The sequence below is a fragment of the Pongo pygmaeus genome, chromosome 7 (assembly GCF_028885625.2).
Source record: "Pongo pygmaeus isolate AG05252 chromosome 7, NHGRI_mPonPyg2-v2.0_pri, whole genome shotgun sequence".
Classification (NCBI taxonomy): domain Eukaryota; kingdom Metazoa; phylum Chordata; class Mammalia; order Primates; family Hominidae; genus Pongo; species Pongo pygmaeus.
The window spans coordinates 40,681,902-40,698,498 of NC_072380.2; the positions used below are offsets into that span (position 1 = coordinate 40,681,902).

Here is a 16,597-nt window from a genome sequence, read left to right on the forward strand (position 1 = left end):
TCCTACCTTAAGTAGCAAGGGTCTAACACATGCTGCCTGCATCTCTCACATAATCCTATCATTTCCAGCCTTGTGACATTTGAGTTACCTTACTTCTATTATTATTATTATTGTTATCATTACCACCATTAGTATTGTATCTTATGAAAATATTACCAAATTGGTGTCAGAAACTGTGCTAAGAACTTTATATGTATTTTCTCATTAGTGCTTACAGCATTCCTGTGACATAGGTTCCATTGCTCTCTATAGCTCAGGAGACTGAGGAAAGGTAATTTGTCAAGATCTATGCCCATTTGACTCCATGGCCAATGCTACTAACAACTCCATTAAGGGAATTTGCATCATTTTAATTCCTATAATTTATTTTCATTTGTATATACCTTGCTTGCCTTTCGGTTTAGATTATATGCTCCATGGGGTCAAAACACAAGCATTATCTCAGTCATCTCTACATTTTTCCCAGTGATCTATTCAAACGGTGATGAATAAATAAATCATCATGAATGCTCATGTAACCCTGGGAATCCAAAGTTGTTCATTTATCTATCTTTAGTAGGATATAAACTCTGGATTTTTTTCAGGTATTTTTTATTTTATTTTTTATTTATTTATTTATTTATTTTTTTGAGATGGCATCTTGCTCTGTCGCCCAGGCTGGAGTGCAGTGGCACGATCTCGGCTCACTACAAGCTCTGCCTCCCGGGTTCACTCCATTCTCCTGCCTCAGCCTCACTAGTAGCTGGGACTACAGGTGCCTGCCACCACGTCCAGCTAATTTTTTGTATTTTTAGTAGAGACGGGGTTTCACCGTGTTAGCCAGGATCGTCTCGATCTCCTGACCTCATGATCTGCCTGCCTCGGCCTCCCAAAGTGCTGGGATTACAGGCATGAGCCTCCGTGCCCGGCCTGGACTATTTAAATATCCAGTAGTGATGTTGGATCTGATGAATTCCTATACTTTTTCTCTAGCTCCTTTGGCCCAAAATTTAGGCCCATGATGTTTTATAAAGGTATTTCCTGAGGACACAGCATGGTTGAACATTTACATTTCTTTTTAATTAATTAATTAATTGGCAATATGTAAAAATCAGGGAATTTTACAAAAAATCCAGATCAATCGCTGTGGCTGAAATGGAGTCGCAACTCCATTTCAGATGATTTGACTGGAAATGAGAAGCAGTCGCTCTCTTTAGCAGGTTCACACTCTCCTGCTTGGTACAGGGCCTGGTTTCACCATCCTTGCCTCTACTCCTCAAGTGCCTTCAGTCATTTAAGTTTGTGTCCCCAATTTTAGGACACAGGCATGCTTTTATAAATATTTTTCTTTTCACCAGCAGACAAAACATAAGTCAAAGAAGCAGTTATTATATTAAAGTCATTTCTACAAAATTCCTGACAGTATATTTTTTTTAAAGATCAGCTTAAATCTTTTCTTGTTGAAGTTTCATAATTGCCATGTTCTTCAAGGTCTCTGCACAGGATCCCTAGCAGCCAGTTCTTCTCTCCGAGGTTTTGCCTTGAGAGGGAAGGAAAAGGAAAGCAGAAAGAAAATTATCAAGAGGAAGAGTTAAGAAGGGACTAAAGTTTGGGAAATGGCATGGAATGACAATGGGAGATGAATGAATGAAGGAGAATAGACAGAGTGTTTCAAAACTGGGTATTTTTGAAAGTTATCCCTTTATTTTTTTTTGAAGTTCAAAATCATAATTCGTAGTTTGTACCTGAAAGAACAGTTTTTTGAAAGCTCAGGGTCAACTCTGCCTTTCTCTTAAAAGCTTCATCAGGAAAGACCAAGTGTACCCTTAAGGGGAAAGAAAATATCAACAATTAGCATTTGTATGGGCTTCTTAAAGTTTATAGAGCTCTTTCACTTACCTTAACTCATTTGATCCTCACTGCAATCTAGTGAGTAGGTATTATTACCTTTCTATTATAGATAAAGATACTAAGGCTTAAAACTCGGTCTCACTCGCTCCAGGACACTTATCTACTAAGTAGATAGAAGAATCTAAACACATCCTTTGCTCCTTCCATTCTCCGCAGTAGGTTATTGGCATAAAACTATGATGAATGCATACAGTTAAGCTGCATATTGGACTAGAGCTCATTGAGATTAAGAACACTGGCCGGGAGTGGTGGCTCACGCCTGTAATCCCAGCACTTTGGGAGGCTGAGGTGAGCAGATCACGAGATCAGGAAATCAAGACCATCCTGGCTAACACGGTGAAACCCCAGCTCTACTAAAAATACAAAAAAAAAATCAGCCAGGCATGGTGGCAGGTGCCTGTAGTCCTAGCTAGCTACTCTGGAGGCTGAGGCAGGAGAATGGCGTGAACTGGGGAGGCGGAGCTTGCAGTGAGCCGAGATAGCGCCACTGCCCTCCAGTCTGGGCGACAGAGCGAGACACTGTCTCAAAAAAAAAAAGAAAGATTAAGAACACTAACTTTTAGCTCTGAATCTCCATAAAAACAGTAAATATGTAATTAATTTAATCTAGGTATTACATTTAACATAATTCTTTTTGTCACTGCAGTTAACTGTACTTAGGGAGGCTTCTATCTATTCTCAACCCATCTTTGCTTGAAGTTAAGTTTATTTCTTCTATATTTATGCTTATTAAATAAATGATATATGAGTGGAGAACCAATGGCAACTTTGTTGCCGTCTAGTTTTTTGTCCTGTTTCTAATGAGGGTGTGTGTGTATTGTGTGCGTGTATATATCATGTGTGTGTGCATATGTATGGGGTAGAGGGAGATTGAAGCCAAAAATTAAGCTTTATAGATATGCATGCATTTACCCTTATTAGAATTTGGCCTATAGCTTTTCTTTTCCATGATTAAAGTTCGAAACTACCCTAGCCAGCATGGTGAAACCCCATCTCTACTAAAAATATAAAAATTAGCCAGGCATGGTGGTGGGCACCTGTAATCCCAGCCTCTTGGGAGTCTGAGGCAGGAGAATTGCTTGAACCCAGGCGGTGGAGGTTGCAGTGAGCAGAGATCATGCCATTGCACTCCAGCCTTGGAGACAAGAGTGAAACTCCTTCTCAAAAAAACAAAAACAAAAATGAAAGAAATTCTGGGGTAAGATAAAGGACTGTGGAGACTCAAGTTCTTATTTGCAGAGGAAGCCTTCAGGTAGCAGGGCTTCAGGGAGAATAGGTTGTAAAATGTTTCTATTAGACCTAAAGTCTGTGTTGACGTTAATCCTGGAGAGGTATAACAAGGCATCATATCCAACCCCCACTTCCCATCATGACCTGAAACAGTCTTTCAGGTTAAATTTTAAAAGAGCCCTAGCTTAGGAAGAAGCTCATTCAGATGGTTGGCGGGGGCGGTCTTAGAATTTTATTTGTGGTTTACAGTGAGGAGAGGGCCTTGTCTCCCAACCCTCATTCAATCTGTGTCTTCTATTTCTTCATATAGACAATATTTTCTAATAATTCATAAATTTATGGGCACACAATGGCAATTTCATAGATCCCATTTCTTACTAAATTGCCATCTTAGGGCTCTTCTGTAGAAATTTTGGAGTCTGGATTTTCCGTAGTCCCCAAATGGAAGCTCAGAGACATAACTGTGCATCTTCCTATGGCTGCCACCCGGGGCTCCTGAGAAATTACCCCTCTTATGTGACTGTGTCAAGGACCTCATTACAAAACCACACATGGATCTAGAAGTATCCTTAGAAGTTCTGAGTTCGGCAAAATCACATTGTACCTGTGCTGCTCTTTGGGCTTAAATTCTTGTCCCTTTCCCACACCTCGTTGATAAAATTGCATAACATTTAGCAAATGTTTACCATGTGCCAAGTGTTTTGCATACGTTGTCTTTAATCCTCATAAAACCCATGCAAAAATATAATTATCCCTGAGTTATAATGACAGAATTTAAACTCAGAAAGGATGAATAGTTAGTTCCAGAATGGGATTTGACTCCAGTTCTGCTCCATTCCCAATCATGTGTTTTTCCTAATATATCATGCTATTGTAGCTTTCTGGTCTTTTTCTGGCTACAATTAACATCTGTGGACCCAAAGCAATTCATCACCAATAAAAAACAGAGCAATCGGCAGATGCTTCTTCCCCAGAATCGAGGTCTATCTAGCTTGCTTACTGACTGTCCTGCTTCAGGCCTCCCTGCCTCTCTCTGCTTTACATGAAGAGACCCAACATATTTCTGGGCGTGGTCCTTAGATCCTCTGCAATAGCTGGAATTCTGGCATTGGCTCTCATGGGTTCATTCTTAACGCACTTTGCATAATGATCAGTATGATCAATAACCAGCAGTTAATAGGAATTTCCTAGGACACTCCATTTCACTCATGTTTCATCACATAGGTCCTCATATAAAAAATGCCAGTCTTTTTCCATGCCATTCCAGATTTTTGAACAGGAGTAAACCCTGCGAAATTATTTCTGCTGACACTTTACTTTGTAGATGACTAAACCAAGGCTTAGCGAGGTGACATGACTTTATTCACATGTGCTGAGTAGACAGTGGAGGAGGACTAGAATGCAGGTCTCTCAGCTCACCACACAGACCTCTTTCCAGAAATCACACTGAATCCAGAGGACTCCTATGCAGCCTTTGCCCAGGTGAGTCATCTCTGTCTCTCTCCTAGTCCCAGCTGAATCAACAGCCAACATGGCCACGAGATTTTTCCCAGTCTGAGTGGAAAGCCTGATGAATGATAAATGTTGATCTAGAGCCCACTGTCCCTGATCAAACTGGAAGGTACCCTGCTGTCAGACAACCTGGTTAGCAATCAACACAGCAGGGGGCAGTGGGTCCTGTCAGCTAGAGACAGTCATCCTGCTGGCAAGCTAAGAGTCTGGAGGCAGTTACATTGTACCTTGTCTCAGAAACAAACTTCCAAATGATGTGAAGCCAAAACTTACTGAACTGCAGAGCAAAGAGTGCAGGGCTCTAGTTTAGACATTTTCCTTGTCACTGAGAATTTTGAGGTTGGTTTAAAACAAACAAACAAATAAACAAAAAACTGGGAGAGCAGGAGTGACAGTAGCTGGAACTCCATTGGAAGAAAGTTGGGTGAGAGAACAGCCTAGTGGAAGACCTGCTTTTCATCTGTGACTGGGGACTTGGGCTGTATTCACGTGGACCTCATTTTAACTGCAGGATGCTGGAGTCAGGTCACCTCTTCAGGCCATAACTTTTTCAGTGACAGAACGAGGAGCTCAGGCCAAGCCATCACTAAGCTCTTTTCAGCTCTTCCGAGATAAACCAGAGAATTAAAAAATTTAGCCATATAACCTAAAATGTATCTGAGACATGTCTCAATCAATTTAGAGGTTTATTTTGCCAAGGTTAGGGATCACTTGGCAAGGCCAGTGACACACTCTTAGGAGGTTCTGAGCACATGTGCCCAAGGTGGTTGGGTTACAGCTTGGTTTTATACGTTTTAGGGAGACAAAAGTTACAGACAAACACATCAATTAATATATTTAATGTATATATTGGTTTGGCCCAGAAAGGTCAGACATCTAAAAGTAGGTGGGGGAGGGATGGGGGTGGGCAGAGGGCTTCCAGGTCATAGGTGGATTAGAAGATTTCCTGATTGGCAATTGGTTGACTTAAGCTCTGCTTGAAGTATTGAATTCAGTATAAAAAATGCTTGCGTTTAGACAAGGGGGTTGTGGAAGTCAGGGTTCTTGTCATGTAGATGAAGCCTCCAGGTAGCAAGTTTCAGAGAGAAGAGATAATGAATGTCTCTTATCAGACCTTAAATGTGTCAGACTCCCTGGAAAAGACTTGGTGAAGGAAGGAGATTCTTACAGAATGCAAATTTCCCCCACAAGAGATAATTTGCAGGGCTATTTCAGAATATGTCAAAGAAATATGTTTTGGGGTAAAATACTTTGATTTTCTTCAGGGCCTACCATCTGTCACGTGATCCTAAACCAGAGTCAGGTTGGAACTCAGTGTCTTATTGCTACAGAGTCTGTTTTGTTCATTTTAAGATATCTGTTTTAATGTTAATGTTGGTAAGTTGTGTCTAAACTCCAAAAGGAAGAGGCTATAATGCTGTGTATTTGCCCCCTGATTCCTGTCATGGCCTGAACTAATTTTTCAGGCTTCTTTGGGAAATCTTTTGCAAAAAGAGGGGTCCATTCAGTTGGCTGGGGAGCTTAGAATTTTATCTTTGGTTTACGACCAGTATCTTCCACCTACATTTCATTTTCATTCACACCCTGCATGTGTCCCTTCAAACCTCCAGACTCTTTGTCCCTTCCTAGCCTCTCTCACCTTCCTGACAAACCTAAACAACTCATCAATATTCTCAGACGCCTTACCGTAACATCATCCTTATGTCCCAACAGCTTCGTTAATTCCTATTATCTGACCAGTTTAGTTACCTATTCCTGAGAAGCTAAGTCTCAATGGAAAAAAAAAAAAAAAGATTTGTCTGGGCACGGTGGCTCATGCCTGTAATCCCAGCACTTTGGGAGGCCGAGGCGGGTGGATCACGAGGTCAAGAGATCGAGACCTTCCTGGCCAACATGGTGAAACCCTGTCTCTACTAAAAGTACAAAAATTAGCTGAGTGTGGTGGCGTGCACCTATAGTCCCAGCTATTTGGGAGTCTGAGGCAGGAGAATTCCTTGAAGCCAGGAGGTGGAGGTTGCAGTGAGCCAAGATTGCGCCACTTCTGTTCAACATAGTACTGAAAGTTCTAGCCAGACTATTAAGCAGGGAAATAAAGTCATCCAAATTGGAAAGAAAGAAGTAAAATTATTTCTGTTCACTGGATATGATATGTAGAAAACCCTAAAGACACCACTAAAAATTGCTAGAACTAATAAATTCAGTAAAGTAGCAGGATAAGAGGTCAGCACCCAGAAATCAGTTACATTTTTATACACTCACAATAATCTAATGTCAATCATGAATCTGTTTTGAAAATGTTAAGTTTGAAATTCTTACCCTATAACCAAGTAATGATGATGATAATTTAAATAAATATGCAGCCTATGATTCTAATAAAAGGGTCTGTTTAGAGACGTAGATTTGGGAGTCGTTGGGGGATAGCTTGTAGTTAAGGCTTTTTGTGTCAAATTATATCAATTTCCTTTCCTTCCATGTAAAATGTAACCTAATTTTCACCCATCCTAACTTTCTTTGTACTAGTCTAATAAGCCTTTTTCCTTTCCAGTATAGCATATTTTCACAACCCGTATTTCCTAATGCAGCCTCTATAGCCACATTTAACTCACATCTCATCTTCAATATGTCGACCCTATGTCTAAATTGTTTCTTGTGTCTGATTTTTTATTGCAGGTGTAGACATCACTATTTTCTGCTTTTCCTCAGCTAAAAAGCTCATTCATCATTGATTCTTTCATTGCTTCCACCTGTGGCATTCAACTGGTTGTCAGCTTTTGCCATATATGGCCTTATAGTGATTCTTATATCTAACCTCCTCTGTTCTTCTCATGACCTCCCACATCTTAAGCTTGAGTCTGGTGCCTTAGACCACTCAGCCATCCTGACACTTGACCTCTCAAATCTTATTCAGAATTATATAGCTAACAGTTGACTCCACCAGTCTCCCCATTCACCCTAAATTGAAATTCTGCCAGCCTGTGTTCCATTCCAGAAGCATGCCCTTTCCAGGTATTTAAAATTCCCTAGCCTCACATATGTTTAAATTCCACTGGTACTTCAAGAATTATCTCCAGTATTACCTTTTCTGGGGTACCTTCCTTGACTCCAACTCAAAATTAATTTCTGCTATCCACTAATTTTATAGCACTCTGTTTATCTATGTTTGTGTTTGGCATAGCCTGACTTTATATCCTGATATGCATACCTATGTGTTTCCTTCTCTCTTTGGTGTAAGATCTTCAAGGATATAAACCATTCTTACTCATCATTGTCTCTTCAAGAACAAACAAGGTAGCTGGCAACTAGGTATCCATTAAATACTGATCAATTTAAGTTATATATGTGATATGTCTTGGCTGTGTCCCCACCTACATCTCATCTTGAATTGTAGTTTCCGTAATCCCCACGTCATGGAAGAAACCAGGTGGAGATAATTGAATCATGGGGGCGGTTTCCCCCATCCTCTTTTCATGATAGTGAGTTAGTTCTCACAAGATCTGATAGGTTTATAGGGGCTTCCCCCTTCGCTAGGCACACATTCTTCTCCTTCCTGCCGCCATGGGAAGAAGTATGTGTTTGCTTCCCCTTCTGCCATGATTGTAAGTTTCCTGAGGCCTCCCCAACCCTGCAGAAATGTGAGTCAATTAAACCTCTTTCCATTATAAATTACCCAGTCTCAGGCCTGTCCTTATAGTAGCATGAGATCAGACTAACATGATACGTAATTTGGGTTTTTGTAATAGATATTTCCTAAATAATGTGACATTCCCAATTCCTTACTAAATTGTTCTTTCTCATAGTTAAGTAAGGTTTATCCAGCTGGCTCCATGCTTGGAAAGAAAACACAAATCCTGGCCAGAAGCCCCTTTAGTGTCTAGAATAGCTTGATTGACGTACCATTCCACCATCTATGAGAAAAGTGGGCTCTCTCTTTTACTTTGAAGAGGTGTCTTATCAAAAACATTTCCAAGGGATTACCCATCAACTTCAGGACCTTTTATTATTTCCTCTGTGGACTGATTCCAAATTATCCCCTCAACAATTTTCTTGTAGACTTTTCACCTGATAGTCACTAGGTATTCTACAGTCACCCTCACTATGAGAAGAATAAGTGCTGAAAGTAAGACAGAGGTCACACTCCCAGAAGCGAGGACTTATTCATGCAATAGGCATTGTGATTAAGTGCTCATTGTATATAGAGTAGAATACTAAATGCTGTGGAGGATCACAGAAGAAATAAGAGATGAAGGCTCTGTCTTCATTTATTTTACAAAATGAATTTGTAGGGGAGACAAAGACAACATAGATTAAAAACTTGAGAATGACAGTGTATTAGTAAATTATGAAATGTACTTATAATGTAAGTAATGCAAAGGACGGTATTTGAAAGCTGGATCCCATCTCAAGGTGATTTGTTCTTTTTTCTTATGTCTTATGCTATGCCCATTTGTCTGCCTGTCCCAGTGCTTCTCCCTTTTACCAACATTAAGTTTATTTTAGATTCTTCCAGAAGACTTCTTTGGCTAGTCCAGCCAACAGTTGTGCTCCACTTTTCAACACTATAGCATTTATTGTCTATTACTCTCAGTTGGCTGTCATCACATAATTCCTTATTATGTTATCCATATGCCAGTAAAAATCGTCACTGTATACTGAGGTCCTATTGTGAGGGCAACTATGCGTTAAGCGTGGCACATGGATTATTTCATGTAAATGCCGCAAAACCCTATGAGGTATAATTGTTTTGACTGTTATTTTACAAATGGAGAAACAAAACTATTTAATGTACCCCAAACTCCATAGATTTGAACTCCAGTCAATCTAAATCCTAAAAACATACCCTAAATGTATTTCTCTGGAATAGTTCTTAGCATTTTTTGGTGGGTGGTGGTAAGGGGGAGCATGTCACTTATCCCACTGAAAATTTAATAAGTTTAATTGCCATTTCTCTCAACATATGATTGCATCTTTTCGGTATAAGAAACCCAGAATAAACTCAACTAAAATCAAAAGAAAATAAGTAATAAAGATGAAGACAGAAATAAATGAAATAGAAAACAAATACAATAGAATATGTAAACAAAGACAAAAGTTGGGTCTTCAAAATTTGAAAAACAAACACATGTACACACACAAAAAACCCTGGATAAATTGATTAAGAAAACAAGTAAATAAAGCACAAATTAAGAATGTTTGAAATATAAAGGAGGATGAAATTATAAAAATTTAGAAGAAACATCAGAAATTTAAAAGAAAAGTAAGTATACTGTAAATAATAATTTAAGTAAATGATTTTGAACATAAATAAAATGCACACATCCATAGGAAAAAAATCTAGGCCCAGCATCATGGTTCATACCTGTAATTCCAGCCTTTTGGAAAGCTGAGGTGGGAGGCTTGCTTGAGCCCAGGAGTTCAAAACCAGCCTGGGCAATATAGGGAGACCCCATGTCTACAAATAATTTTAAAAATTAGCCACATGTGGTAGTGCCTGTAGTCTCAGCTACATGGGAGGCTGAGGTGGGAGGATTGCTTGAACCTGGGAGGTCAAGGCTGCAGTGAGCTGTGATTGTGTCACTGCATACAGGCCTGAGTGACACAGCAAGACCCTGTCTGAAAAAAAAACAATTAAAAATCTAATCGAAATTGACTCAAGAATGAATAATGATTCTATAATCACTACATATATTGAACCCTGAATTTAAAAACTTTCCATCAAGAAAACATCACAGTATCTAACCAGTGTGGTCAAATGCCATCTTTAAGGAATATAGTCCAGTCCTATAAAATGCTTTCAGAGGAAAGGATGTAATCCTCCCAAACTTATTTTATGATGCTATTACTGTCATAATGTAAACCAGAGAAGGATAGTCCAAAGGAGAGAAAATGAGAGGCTAATTTCACTCAAGAATACAGGTTCAAATGTCCTAAACAAAACACTAGCAAAGCTGATCCAGCAATGTTTACAAGAAAGGCATCATGACCAAGTTGGTTATGATGTCAATTGATTTGACATTAGAAAATCTATATAAATTCTTACATTAATATATTAAAAAAGAAGAACAGTGTAACTCAATTGAAGCCAAAAAATTAAATGTCATAGCCATTCATGATTTAAAAAAAGATCACTAAATCCAGATTAGAAAGAAAGCAACTTCCTTAATCTGATAAAGTTTCAATTAAAAAACACTACAACAAATATCATATTTAATTTTGTAATGATTAAAACATTTCCTTTTAAAAAAAGAATAAAACACAAGAATGTCTAGCAGCACTTCTGGTCAGCATGATGTCTCATCACCCACATGAAAACCCAGTTCCCTGGGCTCTCACGGACCTACCCATTCTCATTCTTGGGTCCTTTCAATCTTTCTCTATGCCCCTTCCCAATTTTTTCCTGAGCAATATCCTAAATAATCCACTGGCATCAGTTCTAACTTAGTGTATCCGCTCAGACTCACCAGAAGATGATTTCTTCATCCCTAAATGCCAACTCTCTAGACTCGTTTGGAAGTCTCCCAACATGGCGTGTGGTTTCAGTCACCGTTCTGTACCTCTGTATGTGCCATCTCCTTCACCTCCTGCCTTCTCTCCTCCCTTCTGCATCATGAATCTGCCACGCCCTTCTAAAATGCAATTGGGAAGGTGATCTCCTGAGTGATTGTGTCAATGACTGTGGGGGCAGTTCCCAAAGGCAGGGAGGAATAAGCTCTCTGGTGACTCTTTTTTTTTTTTTGAGGCAGAGTCTTGCCCTGTTGCCCAGGCTGAAGTGCAGTGGTGTGATCTCAGTTCACTGAAACCTCCATCTCCTGGGTTCAAGTGATTCTCCTGCTTCAGTCTCCTGAGTAGCTGGAATTACAGGCAACTGCTACCATGCCCAGCTGATTTTTTGTATTTTTAGTAGAGATGGGTTTTCACCATGTTGGCCAGGCTGGTCTTGAGCCCTGAACCTCAGGGGATCCACCCACCTTGGCCTCCCAAAGTGTTAGGATTACAGGCGTGAGCCACCATGCCCAGCTGACTCTTCTTACAATGGCACTAATCCTAGCTGACTTAGGCTTCACCCTCATGACGTCATCTAACTGTAATTTCCTCCCCAAAGCCCCACTCCCAAATGTAATTTGACTATTAACTGAAGAATCACTTCATAAATGTACAGCCTCCCAGAGTGACTGAAGGATAGGACGTATTTGGTTGTTTTTTTTTTCTGGCATGTTTATTTTTGAAATAATCCATCATTTCCTCAAAGCCATTTCCAATTATACACATAAAGAAATTTATCTTTTTTCTTAATGACCACAGTACTTTATCTATGCCTGACTGACAACCCTGACTACTCTTTATCTTTTATTATAAATTTTTGTCTGTAAATCTTCTCTCTCCTATTAAGCAGTAAGCCCTCTATCTAATCTACCTTCATATATCTCAAATAATCTTAACAAATATATCAGTCTCTCATGAAACAAATGAATGAAAATGAATAAAACAATAGATAACATATCAGATACTTAGTATGTTCTCTGCATTATGATAAGCACTTTGCATGTATTATTTAATATACACATGCAAAGCATTCTAAATGGATTCCATCAGTAACCCCACTACACAAATGAGGAAACAGAGACTCTGAGGTTTTAAAAAAATACCAATATGTCCAAAGTCACATGACTGTAACGATCAAAACCAATTTTGCAGCTGGGGCTATCACACAGCCAGTAAGCTTCACTTCCGTGCTCTTATGCCTCCCTACAAACAGCCCCGTAAGAGACAGCAATGAATATAGGAAAGCCTCTGGTTTGGCAATCAACTCTTGCTTTCTCAGTCTGCTTAGGCTACCATAACAAAATACCATAGATTAGGTGTCTTAAACAACAGAAATTTATATCTTACAATTCTTGAGGCTGGGAAAAAAGTCCAAGATCAAGGTACTGGCCAAATAGCTTTCATTCTGGGGCCTCTTCTTTCAACTTGTAGGCAGCCACCATCTCTCTGTGTGCTCATGTGACTTCTTCTATGTGCGTGTGGGGCTGGTGTGGGTGGCAGGAGGAGCAAACTCTCTGGTGACCCTTCACCCTTCTTATAAGGGCACGAATCCTAGTTGACTTGGGCTTCACCCTTATGATGTCATCTAACTGTAATTTCCTCCCCAAACCACACCTCCAAATACCATTACATTAGACGTTGAAGCTTCAACAAATAAATTTTGGGATTTTGAGGGGACACAAACATTCAGTCAATAACCCCCCTTTCTTTTTTTATTTTTTTTCTTTTTTGTTGAGACAAAGTCTCGCTCTGTTGCCAAGGCTGGAGTGCAGTGGTGGGATCTCTGCTTACTGCAACCTCTGCATTCCGAGTTCAAGCGATTGTCCTGCCTCAGCCTCCTGAGTAGCTGGGATTGCAGGTGCCCGCCACCATGCACGGCTAATTTTGTGTGTGTGTGTTTTTAGCAGAGACAAGGTTTTACCATGTTGGCCAGGCTGGTTTCAAACTCCTGACCTCAGGTGATCCACCCGCTTTTTTTTTAAACCATCAACATTTACTTTCTTACAGTTCTGGAGGCTGGAAATCCCAGATCAAGGTGTCAGCAGGTCAGGTTTCTCCGGATACCTCTCTCCTTGGTTTGCAGACAGCCATCTTCTCACTGTGTCCTCACAAAGCCTTTTATCTGTGCATGCTCACCCCTGGTCCCATAACACTTGCAATTAAAATAAACAAATAAACAAACAAAAACCTGAATGTTTAACCCAGTTCTTCCTGCTGAAAAAACTCAGGAAATCATTTGTCTCTCAGCCTTAGTCTTCCAAACTGTAAAATAAGAGATGTTATAGGTGGGTTTGAAGGTTGCTTTTACTCTATGATTTTGTGTGCTATCAAACTTGTTTACCATATTTCCTTAATACAAACATCCCCTTGCAGAGATTCCTTACCGAACTTCCCATGTGATCTAGTTAAGCTCACCTCTATGCCTTTACATTCTGTCTTTCCAGTTCAAAGCACCTTGTCCCTTGCTGTTGGCTGGTCCAGTTCTACTCTCCTTAAAGACACCACTTCCATCCTATCTTTCCATGAAGGCCATGCCAGCCCACACTAATCACCATCCACCCGGAGAAACAGCCCTTTCTCTTTTACATTGTTCTCTAGTCATTTATTGCATGTTGTTTTGCAGTGGCATTTGAAATAGAAGCTCCTTAAGTTTAAAAATTGTGCCCTTTTTAAATGTTCTACATCATGTACCACAACCATGGATGCACTATAAAAACTCATTTACATTTTATTATTTACTTGGGGAAAAAAATACCTGATGCTTAATGAAGAGAGAACACTGTGGGAAAATCTAGAGTTTACAGGATTAGTTAGAAGCTTTGGTATGACATTGTCCAAGGTCACAGTATATCAGGAAATCAGAATGGGTTATACTGAAATCATGGCCCGTAGGGTAGACCTCAGTAAATGTCTTCTGTTGACACAGCTGGATAATATAAGACAGAATGAGATCCATGTCTATTAAAATCAGCATTCCTTACTACACAGCCATAGAAAAGAGGGAGATCATGTTCTTTGCAGGAACATGGATGGAGCTGCATACCAGCATCCTTAGCAAACTAACCTAGGAATGGAAAACCAAATACTGCATGTTCTCACTTACAAATGGGAGCTAAACGATGAGAACACATGGACACATAGAGGGGATAAACACTGGGGGCTACTTGAGGGTGGTGGGTGAGAAGAGGAAGATTAGAAAAAATAACTGTTGGGTACTAGGCTTAGTACATGGGTGATGAAATAATCAGTACAACAAGCCCCCATGACATGAGTTCACTTAAATAATAAACCTACACATGTACCTCTGAACCTAAAATAAAAGTTAAAAAAAAAAAATCAGCATTCCTTGAAAAAAAAAACTGGCTTTTTTTTAAAGGAAAAAAACAACATCAAAACCCAAAAAACAAGTAACCTACAGCAATAACACAACAATGACAAAGCCTGTCTACCAAGAAAAATGTCAGGAAAATTATAGTTAAAGCAGTGATGAGCACAGATTTTCTTTCCCAAACATGATCACTATACAGGGAGGACTGACAGGCTGGGCTGTTTGAATAAGCTGGTGCTTGGGTCATTTCTATTTAGTCCTGTCTGGTTGGACACTAGTACATGATTCGTAGTCTCCTCTCAAAATACAATCACCTCCATCTCCTCCTCTCTTCAATTTATTCCTGGATGTTAACCTCACTTCCTGCTTCACCAAGAAAAAAGAAACTAAGAGAAAGGAACTGACTCAACTTGCATAGTTCTCCTTTCTCTGCTGCCTCCTCAGGGACTCCCTCCCTCAATTATCCCCCAGATCTCAGGTATGATCACCTCTCCCATCCTATTCTCTCTCCTAACAGCACTTAAATAATTTCAAAATCTCTTTTATCTGAATAGAAAAAAAAAATCCCTGCATCTCATTTTTCCTACTCCACCACTTCTGAACTTCAATGCCAAACTGCATTAAAAATTGAACTCTCTCTGCTGTCTCTCTCCTTATCTCCCATTATCTAGTTAACCAGTTGCAGTCTGCTTCATAACATCATGAACCCTGAGATAATAAACAGTGTTCTCAAGGACATTAAGCACCTATTTTGTTGTCAGATTCTGTAGAGCTTGGAAGTGGCTTTGAGCTCAGATGCTCTCGGGTGTGATGCCTAGCTCCTCTGTTTACCAGCTGCTTGACCCTTTGCAGTTGCTTAACTTTAAACCTCACTTCCCACCTATGTAAAATGAATATAACAAATCCTTCATCAGAGGACTTCCCTGATAATTAGGTGAGGAAATGTGTCTAATGACCTTGGCCGGATTCCTGTCTGGTGTGTGAGCATGTACTGAGGGCTTACTACTGTGGATTTCTCTACACCTTTGATCCTGTTGCTGCCTTCCTCCTGCTTGACCTCCTGTCTCTTCTTAACTTCTAATGTCATGGGTTGTTTCCGCAATGCTAATCATATCCTTCTCCAATGGTTCCGAACAAATTTAGAAATGTAATAGAAATCAAATCAGAGTCGGCTGGACACTGTGGCTCGCGCCTGTAATCCGGCACTTTGGGAGGCCAAGGCGGGTGGATCACCTGAGGTCAGGAGTTTGAAACCAGCCTGGCCAGCATGGCAAAACCCTGTCTCTACTAAAATACAAAAATTAGGCAGGGCACGGTGGCTCACGCCTGTAATCCCAACACTTTGGGAGGCTGAGGCGGGTGGATCACGAGGTCAGGAGCTCGAGACCATCCTGGCTAACACAGTAAAACCCCGTCTCTACTAAAAAATATACAAAATTAGCCGGGCATGGTGGCAGGCGCCTGTAGTCCCAGCTACTCGGGAGGCTGAGGCAGGAGAACGGTGTGAACCTGGGAGGCAGAGCTTGTAGTGAGCCAAGATCATGCCACTGCACTCCAGCCTGGGTGACAGATCGACACTTCGTCTCAAAAAAAAAAAAAAAAATTAGCTGGATGTGGTGGTGGATGCCTGTAATCCCAGCTACTTGAGAGGCTGAGGCAGGAGAATTGTTTGAACCCGGGAGGCAGTGAGCCAAGATTGTGCCACTGCACCCCAGACTGGAAGACAGAGCAAGACTCCATCTCAAAAAAAAAAAAAAAAGGAAATCAAATCAGAGTGAATATGTTAGCTTAATTGCAGGTAAAACTGTATTAGGGACTTCAGGTATGGCGAAACTGAGACTTCTATCACTTTCCTCAAAGTCTAAAGGATTTGGACCCACATGAAATCATAGCTACATCTGACCCAGCCAGTTACACTTTTCAGTACAGACCTCATCACCTTCCTCCCTCTTTCTCATCACAGACAGCTTGCACTAATTTTTTTTCTTAGAATCTTTTTATCTAAATCACTTTGTTTAGTTGTTTAAGAAACATTGTACATATGCACAACCTGCCAAGGCAGATTTTCCCACAAGTTTTATGTTGTGCAAAAAATTC

The 16,597-nt window shown here is 40.2% G+C and overlaps 1 long non-coding RNA gene across 1 annotated transcript; it reads right to left on the reverse strand.

The window, feature by feature from the left end:
• Positions 1-1,037: 1,037 nt before the first annotated feature.
• LOC129042047 (uncharacterized) lies at positions 1,038-11,174 on the reverse strand. The gene is made up of 3 exons (XR_008504063.2): positions 11,091-11,174; positions 1,725-1,804; positions 1,038-1,519 (listed from the first exon to the last, which is right to left on the reverse strand). It is a non-coding gene; the product is annotated as an uncharacterized LOC129042047 (long non-coding RNA).
• Positions 11,175-16,597: the final 5,423 nt, after the last annotated feature.